The following is a 19977-nucleotide window of genomic DNA, read 5'->3' as shown; positions in this document are numbered from 1 at the left end:
AAAATATTGATGATGTGTATGATATGCTGCGTGGAAATCAGCCAAGTATGATATGTGTCCAAAGAACTCACCGCAATTCTAAACAAATAAATTTTACATAAGTACATGGTATTCAGCAAAGACAGGGTTGGCTGCAAACACTCTTCGGGGGGTGTGGCCATTGTCACGTGGAAATTATTAGCATGCCACCCTCTCTCTTTTAACACTGTCCTTGAGGCTGTAGCAATATGTACAATAATATCGATTAGGTTGATAACAGTATGCTCCATTTACATCCGTTGTGATTTTGCAGTTCTGAGCTCTGATTTCTAGGCACTGGTTGAACAGCTACCCGAACCAACATCCTCATAGGCGACAATATTGCGCACCACTCTCGTTGGGGCTCCCCCCGAACGTATACCCGATGTCGCCCGATAGAGAAGTTTCTTACATACTCTGGAGCATGCCTTTTCTACACAAAGCAGCCTACATAACATAACTTGATTGATTGATTGATTGTAGGGTTTAACGCGCCGACGCAACGCAGGCGATGAGGCGCGCCGTAGTGGAGGGCTCCGGATTAATTTTGACCACCTGGGGATCTTTAACGTGCGCCGAAATCTCGTACACACGGGCGTTTTTGCTTTTCGCCTCCATCAGAAAAGCGGCCGCCGCGGCCGGGAATCGAACCCGCGACCTTGTTCTCAGCAGCGCAACGCCTTAGCCACTGAGCCACCGCGGCGGGTTACATAACATAACTTAGAACACAATAAATACGCACATTTTGACTTGGCTAGTGGTTCTGCAGTTTTCTGTCCTTGTCTTGACTGGGGCTTGGGCACTGACCTGTATGGGTGAGACCACTTCCGCACTTCACTAACATATATAGGTAAAGGCCCAATCTGTACATCATCCCATAACAGGTTTAATGTATCCAAAGCAAACTCTAGTACATTCACAGAAACAACTAAACTACACTACACATTTATCAAACATCTACACATGGAGGAAGCAGCCCAAATCATAACGACGCACATCCTCGATGCCACCGAAAGGTCCATTCCCCACGCCACAATTGCCCCGCGCAACCACAGGAGGCCGCGGTGGAACGAGGACTGTAGGTGAGCGCGGGAGTGCCAGAATAAGGCGTAAGGTAACCTCCGTTGGTGCCCCACTTCGAATCACCTTGTATCATTTAAAAGTGCGAAGGCTTTTGGTAAGCGTGTGCCCCCGAAAGGCAAAATGAGAGTTGCTGCATCTTCCTTACATCTATTAACTCATAACAGGCACACACAATGTATGGACAAGAATACGCAAACTTAAAGGACAACATACACACAGCCTTTTCCTGGTAAGCGCAACAGAGAACACGCTCGAAGATCAGGCTAACACACTTGCACAACACTTCCAAGACCTTTCCAGTTCAGCGCACTAAACAAACACTTTCCTGAAACACTACACCGCTTGTGAAAAGAAGTGCCTCCATGACAATAACAAGTCAAAATGCGGTTACAATTCTGAATTTACACTGTACGAGTTGAAGGCTGCCCTGAGCACACGTAAACCTTCAGCTCCAGGTGCAGGTACGAGTGCATACACCATGATGCAACAGCTATTCCCAGCTACTCGTGAAACACGCCTACACCTATACAACAAAATAGGCCTTTCGGGGCGCATTCCAAGCTCATGGAGGGAGGCCGTGGTAGTGGCGTTCCTGAAGGAAGAGAAGGACACTTCCTGTCTTGCGAGTTATCGTCCCATTGCCCAGAACCTGCCTCTGTAAGCTCTTCAAGAAGGTGATAAACAGGAGACTCCTGTACTTCTTATAGTACAATGGTCTTCTCGAGGGCTGCCAGGCAAGCTTCAAGGCGGTGCGAACTACTTAGGATCAACTCATTGCATTAGAGGCATATATAAATGATGGCTTCCTCCACAAGTGGTACTGTATGACAGTATTCTTTCACCTTGAAAAGGCGTATAATACTGCTTGGCGGTATGATATCCTAAGTGATTTGACGTCTTGAAATGTCGGGAAACATGATGAACATCTTGCTAGTTATTAATCCGAAAGAACATTTTGTGTGAGAGTTCGAAGCGCACTCTCAAGGGTTCGTGTGCAAGAAAACGGCGTTTCGAAAGGTAGAGTTTTGAGTTGCACTCTCTTTACTATAACAATGTATTCACTCATAAGGCATCGCCACAATCAATTTTCTGCTCAATCAATGTAGACGACGTACAATTTCTTTTAAGTCTTGTATCTTGTCTATCTGCGAGCGCGAAGTCCAGCTTGGTGTTAACAAGCTAGCTGTCTGGCCAGATAGCGACTGTTCTAAATTTATTTCAGTAAAATGTAGTTCTGTTTTGTTTTCGTAAAAACGTGGCATTCGGCCAGATCCAGACATCAGGCTCAGGGTTGTCTCTATTCCAGTAAGAAATGAACACAAGATTTTCGGCGTAGTCCTTAAAGAAGAGCTCACATTCGTTCCACATATAAAACAACTTCAACATAAATGATTAAGTGCTATAACTACACTCAAGGTTCTCTCCCACACTTCGTATAATGCGGAAAAATGTTTTTTACTTGTTTTTACTAGCCTGATAGGTTCACGATTGCAAGTGTTGTTTTTGGGACTGAAAGTAAAACATTCCTCAAAATGCTGGGCCCAGTACTTCATCCGGGGCTTCGCGAGGAATGTGGCGCCTTCCGCACTGGCCCGGTCGAACCCCTCTATGTGGAGTGTAATGAATAGAACCTCAGCGAGCATACACAGACATTCTTTATGCTTTTAAAAATTCATTCATGCCTTACCATTCCTAACAATCTGTTTTTATGATACCTTCATGATTGAAATCCTGCTAAATCGACGATCGTACTCTGCGCCGTTCTCTTACAGAGTTAGAGAGGAAGCGTCATAGCTTGCTGTGTCCTTTTTAGATACCATCCTAACTTCTGTAACATATATTATAGCAACATGGCATCTGTGCCCTATAACAGGCGGTACATCTTTCACATTTATAGATAAAAACCTAGCTCCTAGATATGCAATTTTGTAGCACTTGTATTTGCAGCAGAAGTATCAGTATTCTGAATTTCCTACGGATGCCTCTTAAAGTGCCACCTCTGTGTACTGCACTGCGCGTGGACCTGGCCTAATGTTACTAGAACTCTGAATAATTATTCTAGTATCTTTACGGCAGAGGCTTATGGGGTACTTCTTGTTATTCATATACTTCAAAGCCACATTCCACAATTCATTATCTACACAGACTCCCTCAGTGTTGTGCGGAAATTGTCATCAACAAAGTCTTCTAAAAACCATGTGTCAATCTGACCATCAAGGGTATTATGTTGGTGTATGTCAACAAGTTTAAACTTGTCCTTTGCTGGGTCCCTGGCCACTGTGGTATAGCCGGCAAAAAAGCCGCGTATCGAATGGCTGCTGCTGCTACACTCTTGAACACAGTAAACAAAACCACATTACCCTACACCGACGTGAAACCACACATCAGACAAGTTACACGTAATAAAACCAGGCTTGGTACCATACACCACCAACACACGCCGCAGATACACAGAAGTCACTTTGGCTAGATTACGGATAACCCATGCATGCACCGCAGTCGCACCTTCTCACTGGATCTACAAGACCTCTGTGCAGCAGGTTCGGAGAGGCCCTATCCGTGATCCACATCCTCATACTATGCAAGGTACTAGAAATAACAAGACACAGACACTTCTCACAAGTATACAGACAACGCCTTCAACTAAACCCATCATACTTTTTAGGGGACGACGGGATGACCCCACAATCACCCACAAGCGTACTTTTTAGTTTCTTAGCAATGTCAAGTTTTTACATCTCATTACGCGCCATGCATATTGAAGCCCTGGCCCTTTACATCAATCATCTACATTGTCTTTTATGTCAATTCACATATATTTTAGTTGAATGTTTTACACTTGCCATGACCTCGTCAGCATAAAACAACCATTCCTTGGCGCTCTGTGCCCGTAGTCACCCTTGCGCAAAAAAACCCCAACCATCGTCATCATCATAATAAAAAAAGGGCAAGACATGATCTTCGCAAGCCGTGCGCTTTGTTCTGTTTCCACACGTAAATAAATTCGCATTCTTGTTATCAGTGCCCCGAAGAGGAGCCTTGGTAACGCAGGAGCGAGCCAAGTAACTTGGACAACAACAATCCACCTCTTGTTATAGGACCGAGGAAAAAACATAAAATGTGCGTGCCCACTTGTTGAACAGAAACTTTCCGAGAATTAATTGGCTAGGGATTTCCAGCTCACTTTGCAGAAGGCATCTTGCTTTCAGGCCACTCGCGGCAGGTCGTGGCATTACATATTCCGCTTTCACACAGCTGTGGCTAGTAACACTTGCCACGTATTTGCCCCAAGGTCTTACGTCTGTATGCAAGTACGTGTCAGCGTCCTTATCCAAGTGTTGAAGAACACGCTGTCATGTAGCCAATATTTAAAGGAGCCATGAAGACAAAGTACAAGTTGGATGTGTTAGAAAGACTGCTCAGTCCCGATAACAATGATACCAATATCATCGCAATCTTCGAACAAATAACGGAGATATTAAAGAAAACGTGTGAAGCAGTCGCGACCCCCTAGCCAATTTCCCGCCACTTTTCTATGACGTCACGGAACCTTGTTTGTGCGATTGGCGTCCGCCTAAGTCACCTGTCGCGACGACACATGACTGGACGTGTGTAATGGGGCCTCTATAGTTCCATTTGACCGCATCACTTGAATGCTAACGTGCAGTTAAGGCAGTAAAAATTATGTTTTATTGTTGGCCCGTGTGACGTCATTCTTGCTCATAACACGTCACTGTGGCGCCAAATTTGAAAGTTTTTAAATAATTCTTGCTTTTGTTTCGTTAAAAAACATCTTTTGGGGCTGTAATGGAGCTGAGTGAGATACTGAATCCTAGTTCTTTCAAATTAAACGAAGTTGTATTTTCTCTTCATGGCTCCTTTAAGCGCGTCCAAATCTGCGTGCTCTTTTGTTCAAGAATAAAAATGAACTCCTTTTCTCCTCAAGCTTATTAAGGGCTCCGCTATTGTTCAACATATAAATAAAAAAAAACTCTAATAAGCGAAGAGCCCAAGACGCGGCGAACAGCTGGTTTGATAAAGAAAACTGTAAAAGCAGCTACGGTGGCAGTCTAATCGGAATTGAGGCAGACGGCTTCGGCAGTGACATTGTGGCTTAAAAACTTCAGTTCTTTGGAGACAAACTGACATTCATTCGGTTTTTTGGAGTATCGGCCTTATCAGGTAGCATCTGGATTGGTGGAAGGGCACCTGAAGTGGCCTTGGAATATCTCAAAAAGTACAATGACATCTAGAAAGATTCTGCTATCACTTACATTTTGTTGCGAGCAAAATATTTTGCATAATTTATGGGTAGGTGGCAGTGAGCGGAGATATTAAAAATGGGAGGTATTGTGTTCCTGAAGTCCATCGGGCTCGTTTTATCCCACTGCCACGCATTAAAGTCAATTATGAAGTGTGCGCTGCCGAAGTGTTTCGAGCGGAAGCATGCAACATCCACAGCCCACCTAAAAGTCATAATACACGGCGGAGAACACATGTCTGTTTTGCAAATGCTTTGAGGTTCCTGTGATAATCACAGAAACGAAAACTACTTCCTTTCTTCTTCACAAGGACCGCATGTGATGTATCAGGGGATTTTGTGCTTGCGTAATTTTGTCTTGAAACATTCGTTTTATTCAGCTACAATTAGCATCCCAGTCCTTGGGTGCCAACACTTCATAAGAGCGCCTGTGAACGAGTAGCTCCTTTCGGGCCGTTCTAATGCGATGTTTGCTGGGGTGTTCTCCCACAGTTTGAAGACTTAGTGAAAGAGTTCCTGAAAAAGACTGCCATGTTAAGAAGCTCGTACTGTTTATGTTTGTGGCGTTGTCAGGTTTAAGGTAGCGTCTGTTTCGAATTTTTTTAATTTTGTGAAATCTCTAATACTTGCCTCAACTGTGGTGCTGGCGTTTTGGCCGACTTCAAGTAGGAAACTGTTTTTTAACGGTAGACGCTGGTGCTCTGAGCAAAAAATTGTTCAGAATATTTCGGTCTGCCATTTACTGAGCTCAGCCAGTCCCCGGGTCAAACAGACTAGCCGAGTCAGGAGTAGTAAATGTCGGGCCCTGCCATACCTCATTAAAATAAGTGTTTCTACACGTTTTTTTCCAAAAACGTAAGTATAAATATTGTCACGGGACACCTAGGCGGCCAATGCCCCATCATGACTCATCATAAAAGACGACGAGGACGACGAAGAAGTGGCCGGGCCCCAGCCCGTGCTGTAATGGCCGCATTGTAAATTATGTGAATAGCTTGTTCCTCATCCTTCAACCATCGTTCGAGTCATTGGCTCTGCCGCCACGTTCCATTTGGTGGAGAGTGCGGGTCGTCATCCCCGTCCTGGCCCCAGCTTCCCACCTCATCGGCATTGGTGAAATCCTCGAGGGTGCGTGAACCGCGTCGGGCAGCCCCAGCCCTGCCGCTACAAGAACTCGACGACGTCCCCCCCGCCCCGTGTCCCCAGCCCGTGACGAGCCGATCCGACGACGACGCTTGACCAGACGACGACGACAACGTGTCCCCAGCCCTGTGGCTCGACCTAGTAGCAAGTCCTCACCGGTTCCTCATTCCTTTGTGGGCGCGTCGCTGCTGTGGGGCGGAGTTCACCAAACCCATCCCTTACATCCGTGGTGGCAAGAGCTTCACTGTATATTCTCATCTCATCGTTCTCCTTCACCGAGCTCATCATGCTACTGCGGCCTCGACCGGGACAGTCGCCTTCGAGGAAACGGGCATGTTACGCCATCAAACATGATGAAGACAGCAGCCGCATGTGGCGTCACGTACAAGCATCTGTGACGACGACGAAGCTGTGTGGGGCATGCTGCCCGGCATGCGTGTTCCCACATTGCTCATCTGCGTCCCTATCATCACAGCGGTGCAGCTTCGACCGGGACGGTCGCCCTCGACCGGGGGGGTAATGTCACGGGACACCTAGGCGGCCAATGCCCCATCATGGCTCATCACAGAAGACGACGAGGACGACGAAAAAGTGGCTGTGTCCCCCCGCGCGCTGGATTGGCCGCATTGTAAATTCTGTGAATAGATTGTCCCTCATCCTTCAACCATCGTTCGAGTCATTGGCTCTGCCGCCACGTTACAATATGCAAGCATGTATTTCGTCGACGGAAAAACAGGCCATATTTGGGCAGCACCCAATACTTTTCTTTGCACATGTGTAGTGCTGGTGTGTGTTGGTTGCTCTTCGCACCGCGAGGGAGCCATTGCCAATGAAGTAATCAGCGCTAGTGTAGACAAGGGTGTCTCGTGGACGATTTATGACGTATGCAGGAAAGGCGGAGGTAATGAGTTCTCCTTGTTCGCAATACATCATTTAGGTCAATTGCAGCTATGGTCTTCATTGAATGAAAATGCGCTTGGTGCCAATACCAAGCGGGTTCACCTACTGCGCTCACTGGATTCGGTTTCGTGATGATAATTGGTATTGGTTACCCTTTGGTTACGGGGCGATGACATGTCATCCTACCAAAATGAACTAATATGCGTATGTTTTATATTTTTGCTTTATTACTGGCGCTGCTTAGGGAAGGAGCAAAAAGCTTATTAGGCACAGAACAGTAGTGGTAAACGTCCTAGGCAATATTACCTTCCCACCAGCATTCTAACATTCTTGTTGACCCCTCGACAGCCTTGAAGCTAACTTCCTCTATGCTACCCTTAAATGCTACGGCTTCCGGAAGCCGAATGTTTCCTTCATAAATATTTGGATAGATACCCTCGCATTCTAACACTATGTGCCACATAGTTTCCGTTTCTTTTAGGCAGACCACACATACCCCATCATTTTGTGAATACTTCCCCACACAGCTGTTAGTTCGCAAGCAACCGGCTCTAGCCTCTAAAAGCAAAGCACTGCCCTGGGAATTATCGTAGAAGTTTTCCTTTCTGATGTTCAATTTCTCAGCCCTGTACATATGTAACGACGTTTAAGCTACCATTTGTTTCTCCATTTATTCGTTTCAATCTGCCTTGCCTTTTTTAGGCTACCTTGGCTCTTTTGGATTCTCCACTGTTCTTTCCGTATTTCATCGTTAGCCTTTTAGTCTCCCTTAAACACTGCGTGTCCACGCTTTTCAAGTCTAGGTAGCTAAATACTTTAGGTGCCCACCTTCGTTGATCCATTGCTCTCAACCTCATCTCAAAACAGATTTCACTCTGTGGTTGTGAAATTTCAAATGACGACCAGCCCATATCTCTATGTACTGCTTCGTTAGTTATTTTTCCACGCGCACCTAAGGCCAAACGTCCTATCGTTCTTTGGTTCACTTCAAGGCCCTATAGAACGTTTGATTTCAGGCAGAGTACAGCATTCGGAAATGTGAGACCCAGAACAATTTCTCTTTTTCACATTCCTCTCACTATTTCATATTTGTTATACCCACACAGAGCTGTATGCTTCATTAGAGCTGCGTTTTGCTTTCCCTTACCCTTAAGTTGCTCCGCGTGAGTCCTTAAGGAGTTATCCCCTTCGTTTATCCACACTTCCAAATATTTGTATTCTTTCACTCTGGGTAATTCGCCTTGCTGGATAGACACTGCTGAGTGGTAGCGTCATTCGTGTCATCAGCCTGTGCTGGTGGTCCTCGTTCTCGTCTGGCCGGAAACCAGAGAAGGACTGTTGCACAACTGCATCGGTATAACCGAGATTTAGGCTGATGCGTCATCTGGCGAGTTAAAGGTAGGTATGAATGAACAGATACTTCAGAATTTCTTGTGGGCACTCCGCAGAGCCCACTCTGCGCTCACTGCGCTCACTGCTCTGCGCTCTGCGCTCACTGCGCTACCGCGAAAATCAATGGAATCATATTCAGTTATATGGGCAGCAGCGGAGTACATGACGGGTTTTTCCACCTTTTGCCAGGCGGTCCCCTATCATACGTTTTTTTTTGTCACCTTGCTTCATAAGGAGTCGTATTGAAGAACGCCTGGAACGGCTGTTGGGCGACAGGCAGTAACATAGGCGCCACCAAGGCAGGAGGAGGCAGGAATCTAGCGTCTCAGTAACTGAATAATGCATAGCAGATGGCGATTGTAGCATGTCGGAATTGGTTAGCATGAAATCCTCTCCCCAACGTATTCTCACGGGCTCCACTTGTCGCCGAGGTTTACTACGGAGGACGCTTAGATGATGGCGACTGTTAGCTGATGGTCCTGGTCACCACCAAATAGGAATTAGAGTTCTATGCACGCTAGGCACAGGTTGGTGTGGTTTGGGAAAGTAGCAGGGTAGTTTATAAGTAGCAAATTCATTTGGCCGCAGAACTGCGTGTCGCTTTGCTGTCGTGCGCGCATCATTGTTCCCACCGCTCCCATAAATTTGGGCGTGGTGATTGGTTTGCTCCTAACAAGCCATTTTTAATGCTTCTATTTAACAACCCGCATGTGCTGGTGCACATTCGTTCCTTTGCACACGGTGGGTTCCCCACACTGAAGGGTAAGCAACAGGTGTTGAGCAAACATAGCAACGCTATCAATTGACTGTTTAGCTTCAACCTGAAGGGCACGTTTCGCCATTCCTTCTGCTTGTTGCTGTAAGTATCGCAACTGATGCCAAAACAACTCAAAGATTGTGGGCGAGTGCTTTTGCGTCATGGATGACGTCCGGGCTCACTGTTTTGGCAAGACGAATGCATTTATGACTTTGCGCTTGTCAACCAGAGCATTAAATGTGTCGACGCGATCAAAACAGTTGAGCCAATATCAACCGTCTTCTCAAGTAGCACCATGAAATTGCCGCTGCGTAGGCGGCGCGTGGAGAAACAGCGTTAAGGATGGGGCACTGCAGTGATCCGTTAGGCTTGTTGAACGGGTCATTCCGGCGCTTGTTGGTGTAGAAAGAAAGCCGAATTCAGCTTCTAGCCCTCGCATGCACCGGTTACTGTTATTGACGCGTGTAGAGACGAGGCAGTCAGAAGCAGCAGCGAGAAATGTTTTCCGAATTAAAACTGAACGATTATACCGCCCACCTAACAAAAATGTAACGAGTAAATAGCAGTAAATGAACGTAATGAGAAAAGACATGCCAGAAATGAACGCAGCAAGGCACAGAATACAGCTGCTCAAAAAAGCTTGGCGAAACTTGCCATAAGTCGCTCAAGGCTTGGACCTCAGGAAACCGTGGACAACTGTCATCCCGAACCGGTGCGCGCTTTGGGAAGACACGCGATTTTGTTAAACAGGTCTGGCGAGCCGCTAGTTCAGTAGTGCGCTATAGATGGCACGTGCGCTCCGTGCGCTGTGGGCGCGAACGAGAGGCGCGGAAGAGTCACATCAAAGATCCGGTCAGGGTGACATCTGCGGAACACGAGGGCCACGTCGGACTGCTTATATAATGTGGGAACAGTTGTCCCCACCGTTAGTGCCTGCCTCCAGTTGACAATGACCACCGGATGGCGTGATTCCTGAACGCCATTGAGCTTTGCGTAAGCATGCTTTGAGAGTTCCCAAATAAAGGGCTGGGCCTTGGCGCTTCTGTCAACGGTGTTCTGTTATCTGCGAGCCTCGCGTGGCTGCCGTGGATGCGGGAGCACGCGTGGTAGACATACCGGGAAATAGTGTGGTGGCCCACGCAAAAGAACTGCCTAGGTCACCCCCAAGGCGCCCACTATTCCACATTGCGCCGAATGTGGAGATGGTCTTCAGGTTAATTCGAGGTCGCTAGGGCCCCGAGAACAATGTCGAGTCTGCGGCGGATATTGTGTGTGCGGACATGTCCGGTGAGGAGGCGGTTGGCCATCTATACTGCGTTTGCTACATCGTCCGCAGACGTGGTTCAGGCTACCTCGCTAGACAGTGTGTGCGTCACGGCAGAAGGAGTTCGCTACGCTTGTTGCAGAATATTTTCCGGACGAAACGCCTCACGCCTGTTCGCGGCAAGCAGACATTTTTCGTTCCCGATAGAGCAGTGACGTCACGTGTGCAAAACTTGTACGTGTACCAGATGGTACGCCTGAGAGATACACGCTCTATATTCTGCAAATCGCAGTGAACGTGTCTTGCTGACAAGACAGAAGTTAGATACGAGTTCGAGGGGGAGCGTTTGCTGATTCGATGCATGACAAAGAGCGAGAAGGTATGTCTTCTTTGATGCAGTGGAGAGCGGGAGCAATGGAATCGCCGTTTCCATTCTTCCGGAGTGCCTACTTCTCCATGTGATGGAGACTCCGCTGAAAATTGCATTGAAGCAGTAAATAATTTCCTCGGTTTTGAAGGCGGCTCTTTGGTCGCAAGGAATTGTCAATTTTTGAAAGACGAGGACTCTCAGGCGGCTTACACCGGTGACGTTAGTTCATAAGCCAGTTATATTGTGGTTGCCTTTGGTTCTGCGGCAGCTTTTACTGCTGCGAGCGAGTTGCAGAAGCAGCCCACTTTTTATGCTGACAGGGCTTTGCTAAAAAATGGAGCAGGCAAAGATAACTCGGGTGGGTATTTTGAAGCCGACATTCTATAACAGTAAGGTGAGCTACCTTGAGGCGGGGCGTTTGCTAGAACCCTAGGGCGTGCACTTCGTTAGCCGATTTGCAGAGACTGTGGAAAAGGTTTTCTGCCTGTCACAGGAGATTCTGGAGAGTTGCTCCTCTCCAATTCAAGCACCGGTGTCGTTCACACCGGATTGTAAAAGCGATCGAGACCCCCTGCAAACGAATACCAGCGGGAACCACGCTTGTCACCACCACAAAGGAGAGTGAGGATGGCCTGCTCAACAACCGGCTGTGCCTAGCGCAGCCCGTGGAGCTATCTACAGGGGCCAGGCAACATCAACTTCATGATTTTCATGTGGCTCTCTATGCCCAAGTCATGCAGTCATGGAGTGCTTCCTTCTACGGAAGTAACCATCACTCCGGAAACCTAACGGGCTACAGTAGAAAGGTTCAATAATGTAGGAAGCCTCTAGTGGAAATAAGCAGCACTGCATCACCCCATACTGAACTGGTCTCCCTGTTCTAGCTGTTGACTGCAACCTCCCATGAATAACCAACTCAACTCGCTGTCCTCTCTACCCAGCAGCTGTAAGGCACCTGTCAATGGCGGTGGTCAAAACAGCGATACACAGAGGATGCTAAGAATCCCTGGGTCCGGATCAGCCGCCATTAGAACTTGACCCTGGCAACTTTCAACGCACGCACTCTGTCTAGCGAGGGTAGTCTAGCTGTAGTAATAGAGAAGCTCTTGGACTTTAGGTGGGGTATCATAGAGTTAGGCGAAGTTAGAAGGCTTCATTGACAAGGCTTCATAGAGCTCACTGGCGGGCACATTCTGTGCTATAGACGACCCCAAGAGGAGAAAAAACACGGGGTGGGATTTGTAATCTACAGAGAAATAGCAGGAAACCTGGAAGAGATTTTCAGCACTAGCGAGACAGCCCTGGCTATCGTGATCAATCTAAACAAGCGATACAGGCTCAAGATATTTCAGGCATACGTGCCAAAACCAGCTATGATGATGAAGCCGTACATAGCTTCTACTAGGATACCGAATCAGCAGTGAAGAAGGCTACAACGCAGTTCATTATCGTGATGGAAAACTTTAATGCAATGGTCGGTAAGAAGCAAATGGCAGAACGGTCAGTGGGAATCTTCGGTATGGATAATTGCAACAGACGAGAAGATACACTAGTAGGATCTGCACAGAGTAATAAACTGAGGTTAATGAACCCATTCTTTTACAAACAAGAAAATAGGAGATTGACTTGCAAACGTCCCTATCGTACAACAAAAAACCTAATAAAAGCGAAGGAACTAATTGCCAAGCGTAAGAACATGAAAGTATCAAGTACGGCCGATGAAATTGAACTAGCCGAGCTGTGGTAACTGATGAAAAGATAACAAAAATAAGCAACATTTGTAAATACATTATGGCAGTCAACGAGGATACGCGGCAAATAGCGGGGATCACAAATACAACTAAGGCCAATCTAGCAGTTGGCAAAGACAGAATGTGCGAAATGAGAGGTGAACCGGGACACGTTACGCGCAACTTGGACGTGCTAATAAAAATAAGAGAACGATTGCAACCATACCCTTAAACAGCGAAGGCTGAATATGGTAAACTAGTGAGTGTACAAGCTCAATTGGCGAGATCCCGCAATAACGAAAGCGGAATATAAAAAGCTTTCAAAGGTATGAAATCACAAATGGTATAAGGTAAGAGCGGCATAACCGTGTATCCTTTGAAGGAGGGAAAATATATTGTACTGTAAAAGCTCGCTGTACTGTTTTCAGAATACTTGAAGGCTGTTTTGAATCCGACAAATATTCGGATTCAAAACAAGGGAGAACCCGAAGACCTCATGAATCACTGATCTATTGGCCTACTCTAAGTTCTTAGTTGTTTACAAGCTCTTTACCAAAATTATATTTATCCACTTGAGAGACTGCGTAGATTCCTAACAACCTATATAGCAGGCCGAATCTAAGAAACGGTACTCACACATGGATCACATTCATGCTGTCAACCAAGTGATAAAAAATTCGCACAGCCAATGAACACATTTACATTGCATTTATAGAGTACTAGAACGCCTTTGCTTCGGTACTCAGCGCATTCGTTTTAGACGGGATAAAACAGAGAATAGAGGAAACACACATAAATTTCTTGAAAATATATAAGAAATGCACCGACACATAACGCTTCACAAGTAAGGCAGTAGATTTCCAATCCGAATTGGAGTAAGACGGAGATATCGTCTGTCTGGAGGGGGCATTTACAAATCTTGAATGGGAAAACATAATATTAAGGACACAAAGAAAATACTGGAACAATTTGGGGTTTGCGAACAAAATAGTATTACCGAGTCACGTCACGGCCGAACTGGAGGCGCGCGCGCCTCTCCAGTCTGGCCGTGAGTGAGTAAACTGCAGAACACCTGCAAACAATGCTTGAAGAATTAGAATCAGAAAGCAGGGCCGCGTGGCTGAACCTAAATAGTATAATAATAAAAGAATGAGGAATAACAAAGCCAAGGACGTCCTCTTTACTTTAGGAACGAACGTTCAGAAGTAAAAATACAACTACCTTGGACAGATGGTTAGTGCTGACCCCAACGACGAGAGATTAACTTAGCGCAGAATCGGGATCGGTTGAGATGCACTCATCAAACACTGCCAAATATGAAAAGTAAGCTACCTCTTTCAATAAAAAAAATCTACAACCAGTGATTACTGGCGGTAATGACACACAGAGCTGAAACTTGGTGCATAACTAAACAACTATAAATCAAGCCTAGGTTGGCTGACTTGAACATGGAAAGAATCATAATAGGTTTAACACTCCGGAAACGAAACATACTATCAGGATCAGAGAATTAACTATAGTTCACGATATCCTAGTTCAAATAAAGAAACAAAATAGACTTGGCCTGGCCATGTAGTGAGACGAACCGACATCCGGTGGACAATTACGGTAAAAGAATGAAAACCAAGAGATCGGTTTAGTAGAAGTTTAAGGCCAATGATTCGAAGAAGGGATGAAATACGGTTTTTCGGGGGTTAACTGTGGACTCTAGCAGCGCAGGGCAGAAGTGATTGGGTGCCAATGGGAGAGGTCTTCTTCCTGCAGTGGACCCGAGTAGGCTTATTATGATGATGGCGTGAACACCAAGGCCACCAACAGAGGCATACGCCACCAGAGAATTGAATAAATATCGGAAATTGTGACCACAACTTTGTGGAGAATTTGTAGGAAGGTTATCTCTAATCTGAACCGATGCATCCACGTACCTAACAGCCAAGAAGGTCAGAGTAGTATATTATTGTGCTATAAATATTTCACACCGCGAGCATCGTCAAAACTGAATAATTGTTATTAATAAACAGGATGATTGTAAAAATACGCCGTTTTGTTACAAGTGTCACCGGAATACGCTGACAGCGCACCAGAAAACCATCCGAGAGACAGAAACCCTTCAAAAGCATGTAAAAGCATTACTAATAAATGTTGTTGAAGTTTAAAGTATACTGTTGAGATATTTGACGTGGGAATAAACACCTATAATAGTGCTCGATTGCCGGTGGTAGATTCTAGTGTTTTACGCAAATTGTTTCAGCAAGTCTTGTTCAGTTATTTTGCATAATGTTTGAATACGAACAGAATTTGTTCTAATCTGTGCGACGACGTCCGTTTAAGGTTAAAATTAAACAGCACGTGTCCTGCAATAGACACACAGAAATTCGTAAATTGTACAAAGGTGCATTATTGTGCCACCCGCCATTGTAGGCAAAAGAAAAAAAAGTTCCCCTGTCATGTTTCCGCTACGAGTGTAAAAACTACAGCTAAAAAGTAAATGTTTGGACGTATTGAAATAATATTCTTTTCAGCAGGGGAGTTTTCAGGGGTTGTGTTTCCTTTCCAGAACAACGTCCGAAATTTCAAGAATGGTGCATTTACTCTCTGTCTCTTCCTATGGCGACATTTCAACCTCTCGCTCTTCATACTCCGCATGCGTAAATTTATGTAAAAATATTAAAATTGTGTAGGGAGAAGCAAATGAAATGATGTTTTTGCACAGGCTACCGTTAAATGTTTTTTGGCGGGCGGGCTATAACAACGCCGAAAACTATTTCGGCCACGGCCACGGCCAACAAGTTTCCATATCTCGAAAAGTAGACATAGTTTCATTTAATTATGACTAAGCACATTGAGAAAACAATAGTGCCTGCAGATATAAGCTCGTCCAACCCTTCTCTGGAAGAAGAACAAAGCGAGTACAATCAAAAATTAAGAAGCTTTTTATTGTTCATTGCCATATTTCACTATTGTGCTGATTATGTATCCCCTAAAAAGTAAAAAAACGAAATAGGGGATATTTTACTACAGTTAAACAAAATAAATTTCGTGGCAATTTAAAAATATATGGCAAAGCTAGTGTACAATAAACTTATCTCGTCAGAGACAGAATATACCGAATGCATGCGAATATATGCTGCATTTTTTTCTAATAACGTTCTCACGCGAAATCTGCTATTGTTCCAAGAGCATTCGCAACATTAGCCTGTTCAGAATGCAGCAAATGAGGTAGAAATTGATGCTTTGGCAACAATGACACAAGCAAAACTTCACACTAAAATCACAACCTATTTCATACTTCGTGTTAGTGTACCTTTTTTTGGTACTTGGTGATCATTTTCTTTCTTGATAAAACGCGCTTTCATCAAGGTTTCGTGCATCTTGGTAGCCACATGCGCTAAAGAATTATACAAATTGGTGTTTCCTAATTGCTACAATGATCGAAAAACAATCCAAGTCGTTTGTGCGAATGAGAATTTCAAAATGAGATTAGGTCACAAGAATTCGGTATTCGCGGCTTTTATAAACGGTGAGACACAGAGGTTTCAGTAAGAAGAGAACAACACAAGTGAACGATCACAATGCAACAGGCGCGCTATTAAAAAGCAAGGTGTTGGTGATGCGTCGTGTCCTGCAATATTGTTTATGATAGTACGTCTGCTGAATTGTGATCGTTCACTTATGTTGTTCGCCTTTTACGGAAATCTGTTTGTCATACCGTTTATAAAAGCCGTGCATAGCGAGTACTTGTGACGTGATTTCATGTTAAGATCCTTATAATGTATATCCTCTGAGGTGGGAGGCCGAACCCGAATTTTGCAAAAATTTTAAAAGTGTTTCGCGCGGTGACTTTAAGAAAAGCTCGACGTATAATAATTAAAAGCGGGTGTTATCAGATACAAGAATCATTCGGTACAGATGAAGCAACGTAGTTTTTGGAACAATTTTATCCAACGATTTTAATAAACATCACTGAACAATGATATTCCGGCCCGTACCTTACCACATGTGAGGCACAGGGGTCTTCGGGGGCCGGTTTATCACACGGCATTTGAAAAAAAATTAGCCATTTTACAATTTACAACCAAAAAAAGTTTAGGTAGACGGTACACGAATATGGAACTGATAAAGCACTACAAAAAACTGTCTCTATTTTGCAAATACCTCCGTCCTTATTCAGAAAAAGGCACTACTAAGAATTGAAAAAGGAACATTCGTTTCCACAATAATGTAAAGTAGGAAATTAGAAATTTTTAAGTTGTGTGTTTTTTCTTCGAGAAAGAACCAACAATTATACTCCTCTACTTGCTTTTACACTTATAATAAAAGGGTTTAAAATATTTGCTATTAGATATGAAGCATCTCTTGCTCGGGGGGATGTCCCGCGTCCGTGCCCTGTCCGAAGCGCCTCTGATGATGATTGTGGCAGGATGCCCATAGGTAATGGCCAACCAAAGAATCCATCACGAGATAGCTTCGCGTTCAACCACCATCGTCATCTTCCCGTAAGAGAACCGCCGAAGAAGAAGGAGAAGACAAAGCTGTGACGAGGAGGGCGTGTACTTTGCTCTCAGCCGGTGCACCAACGTCAACAACCTTTACCTCACCAACGCTGACGGAGACTACCGATTCTACCACAAAGACGACAACATCGACAGAACATGATGGACGAGTTTGGGCGCTTCGAGAACCACCACCTACTCACCGTATTACAACAGTACTTGCGTGCCTGTGCCACCGGTGTGGACCCGGACGCGCAATTCCCTCTGGCGCTACTGCACACCAGATCACTCAACATAACGGCAACACAATGGAACCACACGAAACGCCCATGATGCTTCGCATACTTATCGGGGTTCCCCACGGGAAGATGGTTTACCTTTCTTTTTCTTTTTTCTGATCATTCCTCCAGAACGCATTTGTTTCTCACCATTCTGTCTTATGTCTAGTGTTCTTATAAAACAGCGCCGAGTCCAAATTTGATTCGTTAAATTTCAATCTTGACCATGTTTTTGCATTGCTCTACATCAAGTAGAGTCTACCTGCTTTGATATGTGATGAGTTTTCTGTTGCTTTCAATCGGATTTCGAGGTGATCTGCGTTTATGTTAAATACTGCACAAACTGCTTCGTTCCGAGGTAACATCTTTCACCTTTTTTCTTCATTCAAGAAATACCAGCAAGGTAATGTAGAACTGAATATATCAAAGAATTGCAGAAAAGGTTTATAAAAGTAGATGTAGAACACCCGGTATTAATTAGCTTTTTGGGAGTCTCTCTTGATCTGCGCTGTTGATATTTCAGTTACCTTCCATTACGCCCTAAGACTTTCTCACCCCCATATTCTCTGAAACTTGCAAAACAATGAAAACTTTTTCGCCAGAGTAAACTCAGAACTGTTAATTCGAAAACCACGTGTACAGTCCACGTCAAAAGGACGAGAAATTTCGCTGATTCAGCCTGATTATTTTGTAAATATTTTGTAATATATGCGTTTAAATTATGCAGATTTCTTAGAAAATGCTTGTGCCATGGATGAAACCAAACCCGCCGGTTTGTGATAAGAAAAATAGGTTGTTTATCTCAAGTGCTCTGATGATTGGAAGCGCCGAATCAAATCGTTTATTTTCGAGCAAACAAGAACAATATAGCAAAGCGACCACACAGCGAGGCCTTTCTTCTGTAATAGAAGTCTGGCATTACCACAGACATGCCCAGTACGATTCCTGCGACATGCTACATACACACAAAAATAGATCTGGGGCCGCCTGAGCGCAGTAAACCAATCTGAACAATTATTACAGAAGCACGGTTTGCGCTCAAGAGAGGGAAAAGGTTTGGGCGTGTTGGTCCATAGCCGCACAGAAAACGAGCCCAGAAAATAGTGCTTGTCCTATCCGCGCCTCGTCCTTGGTTTTTTAATGTTCTCGTATTCTGTTTCGCCGTTTGCGGTAATATACCAATGAGAATTTTTGTCGACTTGAGGATAGATTACCTGATTGCAGCTGAAAAGGTCTTGCAAATATACCGCGTAGTTCGAAACCCCTGGTAGAATAAGAACAATAAGCGGAGATTTTACTCACAGACCTTGTTCTAGTATGTGTTCCTGAAGTACCTTAATTATAAATTTGCAGGTTTAAATATAAATTTTATCAACCAAGAAAGATGTTGTTCATCCTGAGATGCACATTACTTGGAAAACTGCACTTGAAATCCCCCAAGGCAAAAAAAAGTCACACATTAGCTACAAAACAAGGGCAAATCTTCGATAAAAAACTCCACAATTTTTGTTGCAATAAGCATTCATTTTTGACGTACAATGGCATAGCCCCAAAGCCAGCTAAGTGCTGGACCAGCATGATGTTTTTGTTTTGTTTCCCTTAAAGTTTCAAACAAATTCTCAATTTCTTTTCTTCAGAGACTATTACGGTTGAAGAACACAGTTGGTCAATTGCCAAAAGTAAGTATCGCTCTTCAAAGCAGTTTCTTCTGGATTTCTATTCAGCTTGTTTTGAGACGCACGCCACCCATGTTATTCAATCCATGTATCAAGACTATTTTCAGATAAAAGTTAATATAAACCTTACGGGTGATCGGGGGATTGATTTCTTAACCTTGGAAATAAATAACTTACGAAGAAAAGGTAATCATCTCACAATATCCAGGATCCACACTACTTTGTGTATTCACGCAACTAATGGGCGATGATATTAGTGATTTTGCATTATGTAGTTACCCTGTTTTAAATTTGAAATTATTATGCCTGAAACAATGCTAAATACTGTACAATTCCATTTTTTGATCAAAGTGTAACTTTTATAAGTGCCGAAAACATATTTTTGAAGTTGTGGTTGCAATGTTGTTGCAATGACGTACGAGATACTTTCCCGCTCAAACCTCATGTGTCGTAAAAACAAGAGAACGCCACCACCAAGAGGAATGATGGCGGGATATATTACCTACTGGTCCCTATTTTGTTTAAATAAAAATCCCCGCTAAGCAGTCGCACCTCATGCTAACCGACAAACACTAGAGGTAGGCCCCGTACTGGCACGTTCAAATGCCGGCA

General features: G+C 44.5%; 1 long non-coding RNA gene across 1 annotated transcript in view; it reads left to right on the top strand.

Annotated features, from left to right (window-relative positions):
• LOC144141858 (uncharacterized) overlaps positions 1-19368 on the top strand; it is a 33344-nt gene extending 13976 nt beyond the window's left edge. The window contains exon 4 of the long non-coding RNA XR_013316719.1: positions 19327-19368. This is a non-coding gene — a long non-coding RNA (uncharacterized LOC144141858). The remainder of the gene's footprint in view (positions 1-19326) is intronic.
• Positions 19369-19977: the final 609 nt, after the last annotated feature.

This window comes from Haemaphysalis longicornis, unplaced genomic scaffold, assembly GCF_048455015.1.
Source record: "Haemaphysalis longicornis isolate Haplotype H1 unplaced genomic scaffold, Haemaphysalis longicornis Haplotype H1 scaffold_6, whole genome shotgun sequence".
Taxonomy (NCBI): domain Eukaryota; kingdom Metazoa; phylum Arthropoda; class Arachnida; order Ixodida; family Ixodidae; genus Haemaphysalis; species Haemaphysalis longicornis.
Note: the sequence above shows the minus strand (reverse complement) of the source record. Positions and strands in the feature narration are given on the sequence as shown.